The sequence below is a fragment of the Callorhinus ursinus genome, unplaced genomic scaffold, assembly GCF_003265705.2.
Source record: "Callorhinus ursinus isolate GAN/ISIS: 27379988/994484 unplaced genomic scaffold, GSC_fseal_2.0 scaffold10, whole genome shotgun sequence".
NCBI classification, from domain to species: Eukaryota; Metazoa; Chordata; class Mammalia; order Carnivora; family Otariidae; genus Callorhinus; species Callorhinus ursinus.
In genome coordinates, this window is record NW_027397072.1 from 11,682,637 (window position 1) to 11,699,075 (window position 16,439).

Below are 16,439 nucleotides of genomic sequence, written 5' to 3' on the forward strand. Positions count from 1 at the left end.
CAAACTCCCCCCTCGGGATTCCAGATCCCAAAAATGGGATCTGCTGATAACAGCATTGCTGATTGAGATGAGAGCCCCCACCCCATCCCCCCATCCCATATCTGTTTTGGGACATGCCCAACTTTCCTAGAGACTTAGCTACCTCCCTGCCCCCTCTGGGTACAGAAAACCAGTGAGAACACCTGCCCGTTACTGAGACCAGTCTCCTAGGAGCTCCATCCCCCCAACATGTCCAGGTTTTAGACCTGCCTAAAATCCAGTCCCACAGAGAATGAGGAATGGAAGAGCACTGGAATGGCTCCCAACATGGATTGTGCTGTAAGCACTGAGATGGAAGGAGGAGCATGTTTTGTGGGACATGGTGGCAGTAGGCGGAGGGAGATAAAGAAGACAGAAGGATGAAAATTACAAAAAGGTAGATGCCTCAGAATATAAAACCATGGCAGGCGATACTTCGCAGAAAGCAACATGGTGCCGTGAGGATGGGTTGGGCATAAACAGGTGCCTGAGCATCATGGATCAAACGCTAGGAGAGGATATTTGACTTCCCTGAAACTCAGTGCCCCCAGCAATAACATGGAGCCACCGGAAAACCCCCCCCACAATTCGTTTTTAACAATAGAGGTGTGTTAGCCGTCGTGGTGGTTTTTTTTTTCTACTATATGAGTTTCTCGAATGTTGGGCCATCCGTTTGAGTAACTTTTTCTTTCCTGAGGTATTTCAGTGTCTGTGTCGCGTTGCGCTATGTCGAGAGGCTTTCTCGGCTTCCGGCTGCGGCTGATGCTGCTTCCCTTCCACCCCCATCAGCTTTGAGAGCCACCCTAGCATTAGGCAGTTCGTTTCTCCTGAGCGTTTCTTGAGTTTCGCTGCACGTGCAGCTTTTGTTACCCTATGGCGTCCGCCTCGGCCCAGCCCGCGGCCCTGAGCGCCGAACAAGCCAAGGTGGTCCTGGCCGAGGTAATCCAGGCGTTCTCGGCCCCGGAGAACGCCGTGCGCATGGACGAGGCTCGGGACAACGCGTGCAACGACATGGGCAAAATGCTGCAGTTCGTGCTGCCTGTGGCCACGCAGATTCAGCAGGAGGTTTTCAAGGCCTATGGCTTCAGCTGCGACGGGGAAGGTGTCCTGAAGTTTGCCCGCTTGGTCAAGTCTTATGAAGCCCAGGATCCCGAGATTGCCAGCTTGGTTCCAGGCCTTGGCCCTACCTGATGATTGTGTTCCTCTATCCTTCATGACTATATAGAATTTAGCCCTCTGTACCTGTTCCATCCTCCCCACAAAGGAAGCCTCCCTGGCTGCCATTTATTGAGTGCCAGTTAAGTCCCAGAATACCTGTTACTTCTTGCCTTCAACACTACGAGCAACTTGAAGCTCAGTGACATTTGGGGGCATGCCAAGTTCACTCACTCACCAAATGAGTATTGGAACCTGAAGAGTAAATCCCAAGGTTTATAAAAGGGATCAGGAGAAAAGGAAGACTGGGAATGACAGGGGACATGAAGGAAAGGCAAAGTGACACGAAAAGGTTTGGGTGTCCAAATTCAGGATTGTAGATTCATGTCTTTTAGGTTGCTGAAGGAAGGAAGGAACTGTGAAGAACTTTATGCACATGTGGCAAAAGGCCCTGGAGTGGGGCTCCAGATATTCATTCCCATCTTTCCTCTGCCATGACCACAACTGCTTGGCTCTGTGACCTTGAACAAGTCCTTTTACCTGAAAGAAGCTGTTTCTTCCTCTGAAAAAAAAAAAAAATGAGATGTAATGCCTACCTGCTCTAACGGAGCTTCACCAGCAGCAGGTAAAGTCTCTAATGGACAAGGAAGCTGAGATGTGCCATACAAATCCACAGTGTCTTAAAACAGCAGAGAGTCACCCTGTTCACTCTCTGGTAGCATCAAACCCAACAATTCACCAGGCTCCACAGCACCTGCCCTTCTCTAGGCCTCACGATCCTTACTTTGACCATCGCAACTACCTCCCATTTTGTGACTTCAATCCATCATCAACCAGAAGAATCTTCCCAAATTTCAAATGTGATCAAGCCTCTCCCTTTCTTACAACCCTTCTCATCATTCTAGATTGCACTTCGAGCTCCTTAAGGATGCATATGAGACCCTTCAGGAACTGTCATCAACCCTCCATTTCCAAACATTGCAGCCCACTTGCTGTCACAATCCCTCTCCTGCAGCCATGTTGATCTATTTGGAATTCCCTCAAGACACCTTGATCTCCCCCAACTCTAAGCCATAGTACAGGCTTGCTCCTCCTCCTGGAGTTGCCCTTCCCATATGATATGTTCCAATTCACCCTCCAAGACCTGGTTCAAACAATCTTCCCTGAGACACTTTCTCCAACTTCCCAGGCACTTAATATTTCTGTGACCTTTGATTTTTACCAAAACACTTATATGTTGAGACTGGAATTTCTACCATTTCCCTTAGGAAAAAAAAAAAAACTCAAAAACTGCTTTTTGAGTTTGATTCTCTACTTTTTCCTTTGTAGCCCTGAAATTCTACCTTATTGACACCTCCAAGGTCAGTATTCTAGAAATAATGTTTTCTTTTCTTTTACACTACTTGGTAGGGCTAAGTGGACTTGGGAAAAAAATGGATACAATTGTTAGGTCATCATCTGCTATATGGAACATTCCTGTAAATCTGAGAGATTCACAGAGGGGCACTCACCTGCTTTTGTTAATTCTGAGAGGCACTATCTGATCGCAGATTCCTTCTGTGCTTTCCCAGTGCACCGTGCACAGCTTTAGCAGAATCTTTACCCCAGTATTTATTGCTATCCACTTCTCAGCCTCCCATAGAAGACCCTAAATGCTTTGTGACCTAGAACTATGTCTTATCTCCATACTTTCCAGTAGCTAGCCTAGTTTATAAGACATGGTTGGCATTCAATTTAGAAATGTCCATTGAATGAATAATAGTACCTAACATCTATAGAGTGCATACTGTGTGCCAGGCACTCCTGTGTATTAACTCATTTAATTCTCACAACAACCCTATGACATAGGCATTATAATTATCCCCATTTTAACGATGAGAAAACCGAGGCCCCCAAGTAGGTGTAGAAACCTGATGTAGAACTGCAACACTCTGGCAAGAGAGCCCATATCTCCACCACTACCCCACCCTGCCTCTCCTGTGGAATAAATAAACCCCTTAGGAGTCTCATTCTAACAGAGTTCCTTAGCCTTTTATCAGTTTTGAGAAAGAAGTAAGACAGGTAGGTCTAAATGTTGAATTGTTTCACTTAGTCAATATTCAATGAGTGATCACTTTGTGCCAAATATCTGTCCCAGGTTCAGGGGGATCTGAGATGAGTTCATGTCGTTTCTTAAGAAATGAACAAAATCTGGCTTCCTTCCAATCCATCACCCAAAGTAACATTCCTGGATCATATTACTGTGTCTGCGGTAGGGAGAGGTTCTCATCCAGAGGCCCACCTTCCAGAACCAGCAGATCATCTTGACAGCATCAAATTAAAGACTCACACAAGGAGGCCATTGATATCCAGGGAAACAAAACGGACAGAACATTATTCTCCCAACCACTGGTCCAGAATTCCCCTCAGGCAGACAGTTTTCTTCAGAGGAGCTGAGTCTCCTTGTGATGTGGGTGTCAGCTGCCCCCAAGCTTCTACAAAGGAGAGCTAAAGAGAAGAATAAAAACTCATTGCTCCCAAGAAAGCAATCTTAGAGGAATGAGGGTGAGGAAGGAAGGTGAGAGGGAAAGAAGAGAACCAGGATAATACTAGACATTATGATTTATTCCTTGTAACAACCCTCTGCCATACGCACTATTATTATTCCCATTTTATAAATGAATAAACTAAGGCACAGCAAGGTTGAGTTGGCAGACGCATGTGCGATTTCCTGTCCCTATGATTTCCTAAGGCTTCCCAAATTTTTACCAACATTTCTCAAAATTATAGGTGAGTATCATACTGTGGATATTTTTGTTGAAAGCAAGTTATCAGTGCTAAGTTTCAGATGTTGGTTGAATTAGTCTGAAGAGGAGGCTTTGGCAGCTGTAGGTCCAAGTCTTTGGGGACATGTGGGAATTGAGATGACAACACACATTATGACTGCAAGAATAACCACCACCACGCAAATGCCTAGGAGAGAGGGTTACACGTGGGTGCTGTAATTGACTGAATTGTTGGGAAACAGAAAGGATGTTCCCTAAATCCAAAGGAATTCAAACTCAAGTACCCCTGGAGTCATGGAAGAATCATCAATGGGTATGTGAAATTTAAAGGAATCACTCCGGATTCTGCTTCACCTTCCAATGTGTTCTTTGTTAAAGTGACGTGCATGAGACCGAGGTTGTGATGGAGAGTTGGGCTCTTTCCCTTTTCATACTCAACTGCCCTTCTCACATTTTAGCAAAGTAAGCGTATTTCTCACTCTTTCCCAAACTCAAGATGGTGCTTTGCTAATGTGTAAAAATCACCAGGGCACCAAATAACCTATTCAAAATACAGGGAACAGTCTCCATGACAGTGAAAAAAATCAGATAGCAGGTCATTAGCCATTGACTCCTACCTCTCCAGCAGACACAGCCCATCTTTTCATTACCGTCACAATAGGCCATCATTATACGCCACTGAATCTTCTGGACTGGCTTTTCTAGCCAGCTTGTAATAAATTGGTGTTGCTGTTGCAAAAGGAAACAGATTCTAAAATTGTGTGACATAGGGGTTGGCTAACGAGAGTGTGTAGGCAAACCCGACCTTGTACCTATTACACACAGCCACACTCATTTATGTATATATTGTCCATGGCAGCTTTCATGCCACAACAACAGAGCTGAGTAGCTGAAACAAAGACCGTCTGGTGCACAAGACCTATAATATTCACTCTGTGGCCTTTTACAGAAAAAGACTGCCAACTTCTGATGTAACACATCCTCTGTCAAGTCAGGTAACTTCAAATTCTTTTCTTTTTTATTAAAAAAAAAAAAAAGAAGGGGAGAACTAAAATGGTTTCTACTGAAAACCTGTTTTCCTTCTGGGAATCTGGAATTGTGATGTGTGCTAGAAAGAGGGTGCCTACACGACCAGCCCACAATTAAAACCTTGGGTATTGAGTCCCTAATGAGCTTCGCTGGTTGAAAACATTTCACACGTGTTGCCACAACTCATTGCTGAAAGATTTAAGTATACCCAGTGTGATTCCACTGAGAGAAGACTCTTGGAAGCTGGCTCCCCATTTCTTCTGGACTTCTCCACATGTGTTTTTCCCTTTGCTGATTTTGCCTTGCAGGCTCTCACTGAAATAAATCCTCCTGTGGGTATGACAATAGGCTGGGTCCTGTGAGCCTTCCCAGCAAATCATCAAACCTGGGGGCAGTCTGGCAGACCTCAGACACAGTAGAGTAATAAAAAGACTCTCAAGCATAAAATATATCACATTAGGATAACATTATATGAGAGCAAGGGAATGGGAAGGCAAATTCTAAGAGCAAAAAGAGTAAGGTGAAATTTTCAACTGTTGAAAATCTTGCTTATCATTTTTAAAATGGAGAATTATGGGTAACAACTTGCTATGATATTTAAAACCCACTGGATACATTTAAAAGAGTGATATAAAGGATTTATTTTTAATATGTCACTATTTATAATTTGTCAAAAATTTAAATTTATAAAAATTTAGAAATATGGGAAGGAATATACAGATTTATAAAAACAGGGAAATAAATAAAATTTAAGGCTATAATGAGCATTGGATGTTATATGCAATTGACGAGTCACTGAAACTAATAATATACTGTATGCTAAGTGAATTTAAATAAAATAATATTTTAAAAAATATATAATAACATAAAAAATATATACTGACTACTGTAAATAAGTGTTTCTTGTTCTTATAGAGGGCTACATACCCTTTAGAAAATCCGGTGAAAGCTGTAAAGACTCTGTCCAGAAAAAAAGTGCACATATACATACATATACAAAACTTTGCATATGTGAACTTTTGCTTCCAACCAAAATGAACAGAGAGCAGATTTACCATATTGGTATGGTAAATTTACCATTTACCATACCATAAATAACAAAAAAAGACAAAATACATAAAACAACAGTTTCGGGGGCGGAGCAAGATGGCGGAGGAGTAGGAGACCTAGATTTCGTCTGGTCTCGGGAATTCAGCTGAATAGGGATCAAACCATTCTGAACACCTACGAACTCAACAGGAGATCGAAGAAAAGAAGAGCAGCAACTCTCTGAACAGAGAAGCGACCACTTACTGGAAGGTAGGACGTGCGGAGAAGTGAATCCGAGGCGATATTCGGGAGGATAGACGGCGGGGGAGGGGGCCTCCGTCGGCCGCTTCTGGCAAGTGCTAGAGCCGCGGAGCACAAAATCGGACCTTTTAGAAGCTGGCTCCGTGGAGGGACGTCGCTCCAGTGGCTAAGCGGGGGGTGGAAGCCTCGTGGGACAGTGTGGTCTCAGGACCCTTGGGGTGACAGAAAGACCGGGGGTGCCTGAGTGCGGCAGAGCTCCCAGGTATTGGAGCGGGGAAGCCGGCTGCAGAGACGGAGCCGAGGTGCGGGCTCTCAGCTCGGGGTGGCCATAAACTGTGATCCGCAGCCCAGTCGGGCCACTGCTCCTCCAGAAGGGACCCAACAAGCGGCAGAGCCGGGGAGACTCCCCTTCCTCCCCCGGGAGGAGCGGCGCGGGGAGTGCACCGCAGGGATCTGCTGGGTTTGCAGAGTCCACACGGGGTCCGGTGCCAGAGATAGAAACGCTCGGTCACAGGCCGGGTGAGCACGGAGTGCGGCCGGAGACCGGGGAGACGGGAGTGACTGCTTTTCTCTGGGGGCACACTGAGGAGCGGGGCCCCGAGTTCTCAGCTCCTCCGGGTGGAGATTGGGAGGCCACCATTTTCACCCTGGTCCTCCAAAGCTGTACCGAGAGCTTGCAGGGAACAAAAGCTCCTGAGAGCAAACCCAAGCAGCTTGCTTAGCCCGGACCGACAAGGGCGGGGCAATTCCGCCTCCGGCAAAGACATTTGGGAACCACGGCAACAGGCCCCTCCCCCAGAAGAGCACGAACAGCCTGCAAGCCAAGACCAAGTTTACCGATCAAGGAGAACGGGAGAACTGCAGCGCTAGGGGAACACTGCACATAGAATTCATGGCTTTTTTACCATGATTCATTAGTTCATCAAAGTTAATTTTTTTAACTGTTTTTTTTAATTTTTCTTTTTCCCTTTTTCAACCAACATCTTATCAATCCCTTTTTTAAAAAAAACATTTTTATTTTTCATTTTTAGAGTCATATTTTATCCCTTCATTCTAGTTACCCTTATTTTTGGCATTTATTATAAGTTGTTCTCTCTTTAAAAGTTTGAGATACAGTTTCTTCTAACAGATCAAAATATACCCTAAATCTCTAGTGTATGGCTTTGTTCTAGTCTCCTGCCTGATCACATTCTCTCCCTTTTTTCTTTTTTTTTTTTAAATCTTCTTCTTTCTTTTTCAAACAACTTATCTTATCAATTGGTTTTATAAAATATTTTATAATTTTCATCTTTACAGTCATCTTCCATCCCTTCATTGTATCAACCCTTATTTTGTACATATATGTCTTTCTTCCTTTAAAATTTGAGGAGGCACTTTTTTCTAACAGACCAAAATACGCCCAAAATCTAGTGTGTGGCACTGATCTATGCACTAGCCTGATCATATTTGATCATATTCTGCTTTTTTTGTATTGTTCTCTTTTTGTTTTTATCTTTTTTTTCTCTTTGTTTTTTCTTTCTTTCCCTTTCTTTTCCCCTGGTTTCAGGTCTTTTCTGATTTGTATACAGTATATTTGCTGGGGACGTTGTTAACCTGTTAGCATTTTGTTCTCTCATTCATCTAGTCTCCTCTGGACAAAATGACAAGATGAAAAAAATCACCTCAGCAAAAAGAACAAGAGGTAGTACCGTCAGCCAGGGACCTATTCAATACGGACATTAGTACGATGTCGGACCTACAGTTCAGAATCATGACTTTAAAGATACTAGCTGGGCTTGAAGAAAGCATGGAAGTTATTAGAGAAACCCTTTCTGGAGAAATAAAAGAACTAAAATCTAACCAAGTCGAACTCAAAAAGGCTATTGATGAGGTGCAATCCAAAATGGGGGCACTAACTGCTAGGATAAATGAGGCAGAAGAGAGAATCAGCGGTATAGAAGAACAAATGATGGAAAATAAAGAGGCTGAGAAAAAGAGAGATAAACAACTACAGGATCACGAGGGCAGAATTCGAGAGATAAGTGATACGATAAGATGAAACAACATTGGAATAATTGGGATCCCAGAAGAAGAAGAAAGAGAGAGAGGGGCAGAAGGTATATTGGAGCAAATAATAGCAGAGAACTTCCCTAATGTGAGGAAGGAAACAGGCATCAAAATGCAGGAGGCACAGAGAACCCCTCTCAAAATCAATAATAACAGGTCAACACCTCGACATCTAATAGTAAAACTTACGAGTCTCAGAGACAAAGAGAAAATCCTGAACGCAGCTCGGGAGAAGAGATATGTAACCTACAATGGTAGAAATATTAGACTGCCAACAGACCTATCCACAGAGACCTGGCAGGCCAGAAAGGACTGGCAGGATATCTTCAGAGCACTAAACGAGAAAAATATGCAGCCAAGATAGTATATCCAGCTAGGCTGTCACTGAAAATAGAAGGAGAGATCAAAAGCTTCCAGGACAAACAAACACTAAAGGAATTTGCAAACACGAAACCAGCCCTCCAAGAAATATTGAAAGGGGTCCTCTAAGCAAAGAGAGACCCTAAAAGCAGCATAGATCATATCTTTCAATACTTACCCTGAATGTAAATGGGCTAAATGCCCCAATCAAAAGACACAGACTATAAGATTGGATTCAAAAACAAGACCCATCAATATGCTGTCTGCAAGAGACTCATTTTAGACCCAAAGACACACCCACATTGAAAGTGAGGGGGTGGAAAACCATTTACCATGCTAATGGACACCAAAAGAAAGCTGGGGTGGCAAACCTTATAACAGACAAATTAGATTTTAAAACAAAGACTGTAATAAGAGATGAGGAAGGATACTATATCCTACTTAAAGGGTCTATCCAACAAGAAGATCTAACAATTGTAAATATCTATGCCCCTAACATGGGAGCAGCCAATTGTATAAGGCAATTAATAACAAAAGCAAAGAAACACATCTACAACAATACAATAATACTGGGGGACTTTAACACCCCCCTGACTGAAATGGACAGATCATCTAAGCAAAAGATCAACAAGGAAATAAAGACTTTAAACGACACACTGGACAAAATGGACTTCACAGACATATTCAGAATATTCCATCCCAAAGCAACAGAATACACTTTCTTCTCTAGTGCCCATGGAACATTCTCCAGAATTGATCACATCCTAGGTCACAAATCAGGTCTCAACCGGGACAAAAAGATTGGGATCATTCCCTGCATGTTTTCAGACCACAATGCATTGAAACTAGAACTCAGTCACAAGAGGAAAGTCGGAAAGAACTCAAATACATGGAGGCTAAAGAGCATCCTACTAAAGAATGAATGGGTCAACCAGGAAATTAAAGAAGAATTTTAAAAATTCATGGAAACCAATGAAAATGAAAACACAACTGTTCAAAATCTTTGGGATACAGCAAAGGCAGTCCTGAGAGGAAAGTATAGAGCAATACAAGCCTTTCTCAAGAAACAAGAAAGGTCTCAAATACTCAACCTAACCCTACACCTAAAGGAGCTGGAGAAAGAACAGCAAATAAAGCCTGAACCCAGCAGGAGAAGAGAAATAATAAAGATCAGAGCAGAAATCAATGAAATAGAAACCAAAAGAACAGTAGAACAGATCAACGAAACTAGGAGCGGGTTCTTTGAAAGAATTAATAAGACGGATAAACCCTTGACCAGGCTTATCAAAAAGAAAAGAGAAATGACCCAAATCAACAAAATCATGAATGAAAGAGGAGAGATCACAACCAACACCAAAGAAATACAAACAATTAGAAGAACATATTATGAGCAACTCTATGCCAGCAAATTAGAGAACCTGGAAGAAACGGGTGCATTCCTAGAGATGTATCAACTACCAAAATTGAACCAGGAAGAAATAGAAAACATGAACAGACCTATAGCCACTAAGGAAATTGAAGCAGTCATCAAAAATCTCCCAAGAAACAAAAGCCCGGGGCCAGATGGCTTCCCAGGGGAATTCTATCAGACATTTAAAGAAGAATTAATACCTATTCTCCTGAAACTGTTCCCAAAAATAGAAATGGAAGGAAAACTTCCAAACTCTTTTTATGAGGCCAGCATTACCTTGATCCCAAACCCAGACAAAGACCCCATCAAAAAGGAGAATTATATGGGCGCCTGGGTGGCTCAGATGGTTAAGCGTCTGCCTTCGGCTCAGGTCATGATCCCAGAGTCCTGGGATCGAGTCCTGCATCGGGCTCCCTGCTCCTTGGGAGCCTGCTTCTCTCTCTCTCTCTCTCCCTCTCTCTCTCCCTCTGTCTCTCATGTATAAATAAATAAAATCTTTAAAAAAACAAAAAGGAGAATTACAGACCAATATCCTTGATGAACATGGATGCAAAAATTCTCACCAAAATACTAGCTAATAGAATCCAACAGTACATTAAAAGGATTACTCACCACAACCAAGTGGGATTTATCCCTGGGCTGCAAGGATGGTTCAACATCCGCAAATCAATCAACGTGATACAATACATTAACAAAAGAAAGAACAAGAATCATAGGATCCTCTCAATAGATGCAGAAAAAGCATTTGACAAAGTACAGCATCCTTTCTTGATCAAAATTCTTCAGAGTATAGGGATAGAGGGTACATACCTCAATATCATAAAAGCCTTCTATGAAAAACCTACAGCGAATATCATTCTCAATGGGGAAAAGCTGAGAGCTTTTCCCCTAAGGTCAGGAACGCGGCAGGGATGTCCACTCTCACCACTGCTATTCAACATAGTATTAGAAGTCCTAGCCACAGCAATCAGACAACAAAAAGAAATCAAAGGCATCCACATCGGCAAAGAGGAAGTCAAACTCTCACTCTTTGCAGATGATATGATACTTTATGTGGAAAACCCAAAAGACTCCACCCCAAAACTGCTAGAACTCACACAGGAATTCAGTAAAGTAGCAGGATATAAAATCAATGCACAGAAAACAGTGGCATTCCTATACACCAACAACAAGACAGAAGAGAGACAAATCAAGGAGTCGATCCCATTTACAATTGCACCCAAAACCGTAAGATACCTAGGAATACATTTAACCAAAGAGGCAAAGGATCTGTACTCAGAAAACTATACAATACTCATGAGAGAAATTGAGGAAGACACAAAGAAATGGAAAAATGTTCCATGCTCATGGATTGGGAGAACCAACATTGTGAAGATGTCAATGCTACGTAGAGCAATCTACACATTCAATGCAATCCCCATCCAAATACCATCCACTTTTTTTTTTTTCAAAGAAATGGAACAAATAATCCTAAAATTTGTATGGAACCAGAAGAGACCCCGAATAGCCAGAGGAATATTGAAAAAGAAAAGCCAAGCTGGCGGCATCACAATTCCGGACTTCCAGCTCTATTACAAAGCTGTCATCATCAAGACAGTATGGTACTGGCACAAAAACAGACACATAGATCAATGGAACAGAATCGAGAGCCCAGAAATGGACCCTCAACTCTATGGTCAACTCATCTTTGACAAAGCAGGAAAGAATGTCCAATGGCAAAAAGACAGTCTCTTCAACAAATGCTGTTGGGAAAACTGGACAGCCACATGCAGAAGAATGAAACTGGACCATTTCCTTACACCACACACAAAAACAGACTCCAAATGGTTGAAAGACCTAAACGTGAGACAGGAGTCCATCAAAATCCTAAAGGAGAACACAGGTAGCAACCTCTTTGGCCTCAGCCGCAGCAACTTCTCCCTAGAAACATCGCCAAAGGCAAGGGAAGCAAGGGCAAAAATGAACTATTGGGATTTCGTCAAGATAAAAAGCTTTTGCACAGCAAAAGAAACAGTCCACAAAACCAAAAGACAATCGACAGAATGGGAGAAAATATTTGCAAATGACCTATCAGATAAAGGGCTAGTATCCAAAATCTATAAAGAACTTATCCCACTCAACACCCAAAGAACAAATCATCCAATCAAGAAATGGGCAGAAGACATGAACAGACATTTTTCCAAAGAAGACATCCAAATGGCCAACAGACACATGAAAAAGTGCTCCACATCGCTCGGCATCAGGGAAATCCAAATCAAAACCTCAATGAGATACCGCCTCACACCCGTCAGAATGGCTAAAATTAACAAGTCAGGGAACGACAGATGTTGGCGGGGATGTGGAGAAAGGGGAACCCTCCTACACTGTTGGTTGGAAAGCAAGCTGGTGCAACCACTTTGGAAAACAGTATGGAGGTTCCTCAGACAGTTGAAAATAGAGTTACCTTACAATCCAGCAATTGCACTACTGGGTATTTACCACAAAGATACAAATGTAGGGATCCGAAGGGGTACGTGCACCCCAATGCTTATAGCAGCAATGTCCACAATAGCCAAACTGTGGAAAGAGCCAAGATGTCCATCGACAGATGAATGGATAAAGAAGAGGTGGTATATATACACAATGGAAATATTATGCAGCCATCAAAAGGAATGAGATCTTGCCATTTGCAACGACGTGGATGGAACTGGAGGGTGTTATGCTGAGTGAAATAAGTCAATCAGACAAAGACATGTATCATATGACCTCACTGATATGAGGAATTCTTAATCTCAGGAAACAGAGTGTTGCTGGACTGGTGGGGGGTGGGTGGGAGGGAAGGGGTGGCTGGGTGATAGACATTGGGGAGGGTATGTGCTATGGTGAGCGCTGTGAATTGTGCAAGACTGTTGAGTCGCAGATCTGTACTTCTGCGACAAATAATGCAACATATGTTAAGAAAAAAGAAAAAGAAGAAAATAGCAGGAGGGGAAGAATGAGGGGGAGTAAGTCAGAGGGGGAGACGAACCGTGAGAGACGATGGACTCTGAAAAACAAACTGAGGGTTCTAGAGGGGAGGGGGGTGGGGGGATGGGTTAGCCTGTTGATGGGTATTCAAGGGGGCATGTTCTGCATGGAGCACTGGGTGTTATGCACAAACAATGAATCATGGAACACTACATCAAAAACTAATGATGTAATATGTGGTGATTAACATAACAATAAAAAAAAACAGTTTCAAGACACTGGATATTAGGCAACAAAGGACAGTAGTCCATAAGAGACAGGAAACAAAGTAGGTGAACCCTATAATTGCCCCAGTTTACTACCTGGAGAAAGTTTCTAGCTGTGGTGCAGAAAGGGAAAAATCAGAACTTCACTGACTCACTGAATTGAGGAGGTGGAGCTGAGAGTTCAGGTTGACTTGAGTGGCTAGCATTCACAAAATACAATCCCAGAGAGTAGAGATCTGGAGAGTTCTCTGCAGAGAAAGTGAGATCTGAAATCCTGCAGAGCTCTTTCTCAAGTATTCAGCAAATCAGTGCATCTGTATGAGGAAATCACCTCAAGGAATGAACTAGCAAAAAGGACAGAGGAAATAGTACTCAGTCCTCACAAGGACAAAAATAATGCCCATTCCCATCATGACTGAAACAGCTCATAATTCATGGAACATTGGATAGAGTACTCAGAAGAGTCTTGGCTCAGTATTGGAGAAGAATTACCCCCAGACTACACACTGCTCTGTTCTACCAAACAAATCTTAAAAGCATGACCTGAAAAAGATCAAACTGCTTCCAAGTAACTTAGCTGTTTCCCACAGCAAAAATCAAGAATATTTATAGGTATACAATATCCAACACCCAAGAAGGAAAGATTCATGATACCTGGCCTCCAATCAAAAATTACCAGGCATGCAAAGAAGCAGGCAAATAGGACCCATAAGATAAAATAAACCTATAAACTGAAACCATCCCTAACTGATGCGGGTGTTAGAATTAGCAGACAAGGACATTAGAATAATTATTATTATAACCATTCCATATGACTGAAGTTTAATAGAGACATGGATAATATTAATGAAATCCAGGTCAAACTTCTAGAAATGAAAATTATAATGTCTGAGCTTTAAAAAAAAATACACTGAATGGGATTAATAGCAGATTAGGCATTAAAGAAGAAATTGCAATGACATAGCAGCAGTAACTACTCGAAATGAAACACTGAGGAAAAAGAAAATCAATTCATCAGGAGTACATAACGATCCTAAATGTTCATGTACTTGACAACAGAAAAGTCAAAATACATGAAGGAAAAATAGACAAATCCACATTTATAGTTGGATGTTTTAATACTCTATGTGGATGATTGATAAAAAAAAAATAAACAGAAAATCAGGAAGAATATAGATAACTTGAAAATAACACCAAACAACTATACCTAATTAACATTTATGGAACATGCTACCCAGCAATAGGGCAGTACACATACTTTTTAAGTGCACATGAAAGACTGACCAGGATAGATCACATTCTGAGCCACAAAACAAATCTCAATACAGGTTAAAGGATTCAAGTCATAAAAGTACATTCTTCCAACAAATGGAATGAAATTAGACCAATAACTGAAAGATCTCTTTAAAAATCCCCAAATATTTGGAAATTTTACAACATATTTCTAAATACCCTCTACATCAAAGAAGAAATCAAAAGAAAAATTAGAAGGTATTTTTAATTGAATTAAAATAGAAACACAAAATATCAAAATGTATGGTATGTTATGCTGATAAAGCAGTACTGAGAGGGAAATCTATAGCACTAAACATCTGTATTAGAAAAGAATAAGGTATCAAATCAATGACCTCAGCCTCCAACTTAAGAAAATAAATAAACAAACAAACCAATACAAAGAAAGGAGAGAAAAACAAACATAATGGAATTGAGGAAATTGAAAACAGAAAAACAATAGAGCCAATCAATGCAACCAAAATATAGTCCTTTAAAGAGACTAATACAATTGATACCTTTAGCCAGACTAGTCAGTAGAAAAAAAGAAAAACAAGGCTTAAATCACCAATAGCGAGGATCACTATGGATTCTATAGACATTAAAAAGATAATAAGAAAATGCTAAAGATAATCTTATGCCAATAAATTCAACAATTAAGATGAAATGGACAAAGTCCTTGGAAGACATAAACAACCAAGTCCACTCAAGAAGACATAGGTAAACTAAATGGCCCAATATCTAGAAACCAACTGAATTTGTAGTTTAAAAACCTTTACAAGAAGAAAATTTCATGGCCAAATGGCTTCACTGAAGCATTCTGCCAAATACTGAAGGAAGAAATATTACCAATGCCACACAATTGATTGCAGTAATTAGAAGAGGAGGGAATATTCCACAGCTCATTCTATGAGTCTAGCATTGTCTTGATAGCAAAACAACAACAAAAATAGTATTTAAAAAGAACTATGAATGGGGCACCTGGGTGGCTCAGTCAGTTAAACCTCTGCCTTTAGCTCAGGTCATGATCCCGGGATCATGAGATCAAGCCTCATGTCGGGCCCCCTGCTCGGTGGGGAGTCTGCTTCTCCCTCTCCCTCTGCCTCTCTCCCCTTCTTGTGCTCTTGCTCTCCTCTCTCTCTCTCAAATGAATAAATAAAAAATCTTTTAAAAAAACTGAATAATATCATGAAGACAAATGCAAAATTCTACACAAAATTTTAGCAAATTGATTCCAATAACATCTTTTTAAAAAAATAGTACATCATGAGCTCAATAAGTAGAATTGTGTCCCCTGAAAAGATATGTTCAAGTTCTAACCCACATTACCTGTGAATGTGACCTTTATTTAGAAATAAGGTCTATGCAGATGTAACCAAGTTGAGATGAGGTCCTGATGGATGAGGGTGGCCTTAATCCAATGACGGGTGCCTGTATAAAAAAATGGAAAGTTGAAAACAGAGACCGAAAACACACAGGGATAACTCCTTGTGACAATGGAGGCAAGACTGAAGTGATGCATCAACAAGCCAAGGATTGTCTACAATCACAAGAAGCTAGAAGGAAGCAAGGAAAGATACTCTCTAGAAGATTCAGAGACAGCATGTCCCTGGACATCTTGTTTTCAGACTTATAGCCTCCAGGACTGTTGTTTCAAGTCTCCCAGTTTGTGGCACCTTGTAATGACCCCTATGAAACCAATGATAAAAGGGTTTTATCCCATGAATTCAAATGTGGGTTAACATTCAAGGATGGGCTAATGTAATTTATTATATTAACATACTATAAAAAATGATGATCTCAATAGACACTGAAAAAAGCACTTGACAAAATTCTACATCTATTCCTGATAAAAATTCTCAGCAAAGTAGGAATAGAAGG

General features: G+C 41.4%; 1 pseudogene; it reads left to right on the forward strand.

Annotated features, from left to right (window-relative positions):
• Nucleotides 1–599: 599 nt before the first annotated feature.
• LOC141373540 (protein C10 pseudogene) lies at nt 600–1,209 on the forward strand (annotated as a pseudogene).
• Nucleotides 1,210–16,439: the final 15,230 nt, after the last annotated feature.